Consider the following 5,864-nt stretch of genomic DNA (forward strand, 5'->3'; position numbering starts at 1 on the left):
AGCTGTCAGCACAGAGCCCCAATGTGGGGCTCGAACTCACAAACCATGAGATCATGACCTGAGCCGAAGTCAGACGCTTAACTGACTGAGCCACCCAGGAGTCCTGAAACACCTATATTTAGGACTAAATTCTTTGACTTTATCACAAAAATATAATCCACAAAAAGAAAAAAGTGCATGCAGTGGGACACCATAAAAATTAATAATTTAGCTGTGTAAGACCCTTTTAAAAGGATGAAAAAACAAGCACTGCACTAAAATATTGATAGTCAAGTATTTGACAAAAGACTGGTATCTAAAATGTGTAATGAAATCTCAAAATCAATAGTGAAAGCAGAGGAAAAAACTACAGTGATAACAATATTTTTTGTTAACAACAGTTCACCTAGTGAGTATTGATATTTTGGGTCTGAGTGAAGAAATAAGAGGGGGGGAAAGGAGGTTAAGGAAAGGGAAAAAACCCCACAAACAAACCAGTTAGAAGATGAACATAGCCATGAAGAGAATTTTCACCAAAAGGAATATACTGATGTTAAACAAGTACATGAAAAAAATGTTTAACAGCATTAGGAAATAGGGAAATACAAATTAAAGCCACAGTTGGATACCACTATACACTTATCAAAATGGATAAATGTAATCCTTGAGACAACATCAAATGTTGGCAAGGATGTGGAGAAACTGGATCATTCATATATTGCTGGCGGGAATGTAAAATTGTACAGCCACTGTGGAAGATAATTTGAGAGTATACATTTTATAAATTAATAATAATAATAATAATAATAATAATAACATGTAACTACCATATGACTCAACAATTATACTCCTGGACATTTATCCCAGAGAGATTATGTTTACATTAGAATATGCACACAGGGTGGGGCGCCTGGGTGGCTCAGTCAGTTAAGTGTCGGACTTCAGCTCAGGTCATGATCTCACAGTTCCTGGGTTGGAGCTCTGCACGGGGGCTCTGTGCTGACAGCTCAGAGCCTGGAGCCTGCTTCGGAATCTGTGTCTCCCCCTCTCTCCACCCCTCCCCTGCTTGCACTCTGTCTGCCTTTGTCTCTCAAAAATAAATAAATGTCAAAAAAAATTTTTTTTTAAATTGGACACAGGGGCGCCTAGGTGGCTCAGTCGGCTAAGTTTCTGACTTCTGATTTTGGCTCAGGTCCTGATTTCATGGTTTGTGAGATGGAGCTCCACATCAGGTTCTGGGCTGACAGTGCAGAGCCTGCTTGGGATTCTCTCTCTCCCTCTTTCTCTGCCCCTCCCGCTCATGCTTTCTTTTTCTAAAGATACATAAACTTTTTAAAAGATTTGCACACAAACATTTATCGCAGCTTTATTTGTAATAGCCAAAAACTGGAAACAAGCTAGATGTCCTTTGATAGGTGAATAGTAAACCCACTATGGTACATTCATACCATGAAACACTGTTTAGCAGTTGTTATGGGCTCAGCTGTATCTCTCCCACATTCATATGTTGAAGCCCTAAACCCCAATACCTCAGAATGCACCCGTATTTGGAAATAGTGCCTTTAAAGAAATGAGTAAATTAAGTTAGGCTATTAGGGGGCCCTAATCCATTCCTCCTTACAAAAAGAGGAAATTTGGACAATTAAAGACACATCAGACAAAAGACCACGTGAAGACATGGAAAATGTAGCCATCCGCAAGCTAAGGGAAGAGACCTTAGAAGAAACCAGATCTGTTGACAATATGTTTGGTAGAAAAATAATTTTAAAATTAGAATTATTTATGGAACTATACTATTAGTCCTGTATGCTGCCAGAAGTCATTAAGTGACTTGGTTGGGAAGATTTATCTACCATGGATTGTTTCTGAGAAGTGCTGGATTTCAGCAATACTAAAGAGTAAACAGAGAAGAGAAGCTCAGTCCAGGAAACTGTTTCCAAGCCAGTAGAGAAGTGAAGGGAGTTCCAGGAATCAGACATACGATGTACTTAGAGTGGTTACAGTCCTGACAAGAGCAGGAATAGACAGGTCTTAGAGTTTAAAAAATAAAAAAAAAAAAAAAAGGCCTGTGAAGAAAATGAAACTCAGTAGATCAAATCATATAATAAAAAGCTTGAGAAAAAATTTTGACACAGGTAAAAAATATAATATAAGCCAATTTGAAATTTTAGGGAGAAAAGAGCAGCCATATTGAACAGTGGTTAAAAGTATGGGATATTGAGCTAGACTGCTGACTTCAAGTACTGGTTCTGTACCTAGTAGCCACAGGAAATTAAGTAGGCAAGCTTCCTAAATTCCCTGTGCATCAGTTTCCTCACACGTTAAAAAAAAAGTAGTAATGATAAAAATAGTGCTAATTCAGTTTCTTTGGAAGATGAAATGAGTTAATCAGTTTATAGCATATTGAAAAATGGCTGGCATAAAGCAACCACTAAATAAATGTAGCATTATTATTTTAGTGACTGTTGATAATATCAGAAAGAAAATGTAAAGTATATGATACTCCTTGACTCTGCAATATATTATGAATTATATTTTAAATTTGAACCTTAGAATATTAAACTTGAATTTTAAACTTTATTATTCTAAGGATAAGGCATGCAAGACTGTTCACTGGCTTCCATGTTTTATCTGCAAATAAATGTAATAGACATAGTGAAGTTCGTGACCATTGTAGATAGTTTTCATTCATATAATAGTTTAAAATAGATTAAGCTCTAAAAAATGTCAAATTTGAAGATGACTTTTGAGTTTTATTTTACCTCTTCATCCACGGTTCCCACATTATTTAAATTTCCCTGTTAATAATCTATGCCTTTCCTCCTATGCAAATAAAGCAAACAGGCCTAAATTTGAAGAAAATACTGTCATAAATATCGATAATATAAAAGTAAAAAGAAATAAAAGAGTGAAGTATTGTAATACATTGAAGGATAAAGATTACAATTAGAATTAATGAAAAGTAAAGGCCTTAGCATATCATTACATTGTTCGCATTCTATTTGAGAAAAAAAAATTATTTGAAAATATAAGAGACATCTAAAGCAACTTGAGAGAAAAAAAGTGGAAGAAAAATAAAGCACATAGAGGGGAGAAAAGGTATATTTGTTGGGGTAAATAATATAAAATTTTCTTATAATATAGAAATTTCTCTAATATGATGGGTGAGTGATGTTATCCCTGATTGAAATGGTAATATTGAAATAATATCCAAATTTGCAAGTGGAAACAATAGAATGATTAGAAATTTGATGAATCTAGAAAATATACAGAGAAAATGTAACAGTAAGTTAATTAATCATTCAAAATAAAGATTAAAAGAATAAAGAGAGATATGTCGATTATTACTCAAAAGGTGAATAAACTAAACCTTTCTTTAAAAATATCTGACTTTCTAGTCAAATTGGGTTAAGAGATAGAAAGAACTTTATTCAATTTATAAACAACAATACCAATAACAACAAAAACATTAACAATGACTGTACAAGCCACACTTTACAAATAGCATAAATCAACAAACTATGTATAAGCAATATAGGAACTTAATATACAATGAAAAAACTGCTAGAAATGCAAGGGGATCCTAATAGAAACAGATGTAATAAAACAAAAAAAATGTGAAAGCATGAAGGATTATATTTAAAAATTGTTCCAGGAACTAATTAATACGATAGCATACAAAGTTTTACCTTGCAAGAAGAGATAGGTGTATGCATGTGTGAATATATGAGTATCTTTGAAATATTTTCAAAATTCAGTCATGCATCAACTCTTGTAATCCAGTTCAATTAGAGATAGCTTTTAAATACAATTGTGGTTGCATGAAATGTATTCAGCATTTCAGTAATTGTTACATTACACATTTATTTTATTGGCATTATATCATTAAATTTTTTTTAAAGCAGTAGAGAAATCTTTGTACCCTGATCCAGGAAGGAGTAAAATAATATCTGGGGCAACAGGTATGCAGATATTAATTTGCTTAGTATTTTTTTTCAAAAAATATGTATTCAATTATTCTGAAACTTTTGAACGGTAATGGGATTTTTAAGTAAAGTCTAATTTATCAATACACTAATAGTGACAATCTTAATTGCATTAATTAGATAGAAAGAATTGAAATTCCTACCACTACAATCTGGGGTATTATATAGAGTGTAGGCAGAAGCCTAATTCACTGAAAGATTCATTTATTTTGAAAAGAAAAAGAAAGAATGGCAGGGGGGGAATAACACTTTGGGGATATAGTGTCTAATTGAGAGAAAAAGCCAATATTGCCAAGATTCCTACGTGAGGCTTAACTGTTCAAGGCATGGTTAGTAAAAGCAAAAGTTGAACTGAGGGGATTAAGGTGAGTTCAGAAAGTGAAAGAAATCCCAAGAGACTGTGCTGCAAACAATTGCTCAGAAATAGAAAGGAAAGCAACAAATAAATGGTAATGAGATTATAGGTTCAACAAATAAAGAAAAAAAGATAAACTAGGAAGAGTTGAAAGAATTTGGAACAAAGAAGCTTTATTCTCAGAGATAAACTTGAGAAATGTGTCACCTTTTTATTCATTATTAAAACGCCAATGATTTGTAGAATCTTTACTGAAATTTGAGATTCTCTGCATTATTTTTAGAAATGTCTTGTTTTCCACAAATGATTCTAAATGAAAAGGCAGCTTACATTAACATCTAAGGATATTTTTCTTATTTCGTATATAAAAGAGGCCAATATAATTGCTTCCACAACATTGATTAAATTAACCATTTAATGTAACTATTCATCTGTATTTAATTAACAATGAACTCTCCATATCCTCCCATAAAGTTGATTGTGTTAAGTAAGAATGACAATTTAAAGGATGAAATAATGTAAGAAACAATTTAACTGTAAGTTATAAGTCAATAACACCCCACAGAGACAACCAGACAGCTGTACCAAGTACAGACATTGGATAGTATGAAGCTGGAAATAAATGAACATCTGATTAACCATAGTGACTTCAGTTTACTGTCATACCAGAGGATCTCAAATTTCCCAAAATTTATCAGTATTTTACCTTTTCTAAAAAATGATTAGAGTTATATGAAATGCAGTGCAACCATGCTTTAGTCTTTAACCCTTAATCTCCTATGTGTTAAACTGCCCACTGAACTTTTTTATTTCTATTTAAAGTGGGTAAGGTTGACAAAGGAGGAAAAGGAGATCGATAAAGGTATCATTCTTTAGTTGATCAGTGTCTATTGTGAATCAGTGTGTCCCTGCATTGTTAATCAATTAGTCATCAAATTTTGGATGAAAAGATCTATAGAGGTGGCATTTTCATGCATCTATTACTTAGATCCATTGTTTAAATCAAGTGTTACTAAGGTATTTGATCATCATATGGGTAACTGGAAGTAATTTTAAGGTTCACTCCATAGCTAAATGTTCAGACATGCTGCTTGAGATCCTAGGCATATCAGAGGCACAACTACATTCCACACAAAATCAGCATGGAGAAGAATGCTAATTATCTGTTATATTATTGCTTATCGTTACTCCTTTTTACTCATTTTCTCTAATAGATTTACATAACCATATCATTTGCAAGATAACTCCTCTCTTACTGATATTAAATTGTTTTCAAAAATAGAGTGCTAAAGGATATGACATAGGCAGAGGCTGTAATGTTTCGCATAGTTTGGCTTGGCTTCTTGTGCTTCTTTGAGCTCTGAAAAGAGCATGCTAATTTTTAGTCCCAGAATGTTTGATTTGTTAACCAATGCCTGAAATAATGTCCCCCGTCCCCAACCAGTCTGTACGTATGTAAGAAAGAAAATACATGATTTTAGCCCCTGAGATATGAGTGTTAAGTTATGCAGCAGCAATGTGACTGATATTCTAGATATGTCTGT

The 5,864-nt window shown here is 33.3% G+C and overlaps 1 non-coding gene across 1 annotated transcript; it reads left to right on the forward strand.

Annotated features, from left to right (window-relative positions):
- The first annotated feature begins 346 nt into the window (after positions 1-346).
- LOC115506581 lies at positions 347-417 on the forward strand. The gene has a single exon (XR_003966433.1). It is a non-coding gene; the product is annotated as a small nucleolar RNA SNORD56 (small nucleolar RNA).
- Positions 418-5,864: the final 5,447 nt, after the last annotated feature.

Source organism: Lynx canadensis, chromosome F2 (assembly GCF_007474595.2).
Source record: "Lynx canadensis isolate LIC74 chromosome F2, mLynCan4.pri.v2, whole genome shotgun sequence".
Lineage (NCBI taxonomy): Eukaryota > Metazoa > Chordata > Mammalia > Carnivora > Felidae > Lynx > Lynx canadensis.